Source organism: Panthera onca, chromosome E3 (assembly GCF_046562875.1).
Source record: "Panthera onca isolate mPanOnc1 chromosome E3, mPanOnc1 haplotype 2, whole genome shotgun sequence".
NCBI classification, from domain to species: Eukaryota; Metazoa; Chordata; class Mammalia; order Carnivora; family Felidae; genus Panthera; species Panthera onca.
In genome coordinates this window covers 40,730,017-40,730,464 of record NC_138354.1, presented here as the reverse complement: position 1 = coordinate 40,730,464, position 448 = coordinate 40,730,017, and the positions used below count along the sequence as shown (strand labels likewise).

Here is a 448-nt window from a genome sequence, read left to right as displayed (position 1 = left end):
CTGCGGGGCGAGACCCAGGTGACCCACCGGCAGGACCGGGGACGCCCCGGAACAAAGTGGGGGGGGGGGGGAGAGATCCTTCACGAGGACCAGGGAGCTGAACTGCCGCACCAACGTGGGAAGGGGTGGCCACCTCGATGGGCTGGGCCCGGATGGAGGCCCACACCTGTGCCTTGTGGCCAGCAGCCGGGCTCACGGGACTGGGCTCATCAGACCCCTGACCCGGGACCAAGCCCACCGGCCAAGAGGGCAGGCAGAGCTGGAGCGGGGGTGGGGAAGCTGCTCTGGAACCTTCAGATGCTCCAGGTTCTAACACAAAGCCCTGGCCTGGAAGGGGTTTGTAGCTGAGTGCAGAGAACAAGCATGGAACAGGCCGAGATGCCACGGTGACTCTGGAGGGTGACTCCGGACCGCGCGGGGCAGGGCCGGAGGGCAGGGCCGGCAGGCG

General features: G+C 68.3%; 1 protein-coding gene across 8 annotated transcripts in view; it reads right to left on the bottom strand.

Moving 5' to 3' along the window:
- Nucleotides 1-448, bottom strand: part of UNKL (unk like zinc finger) — a 37,008-nt gene that overhangs the window by 2,179 nt on the left and 34,381 nt on the right. The window lies entirely within an intron of this gene.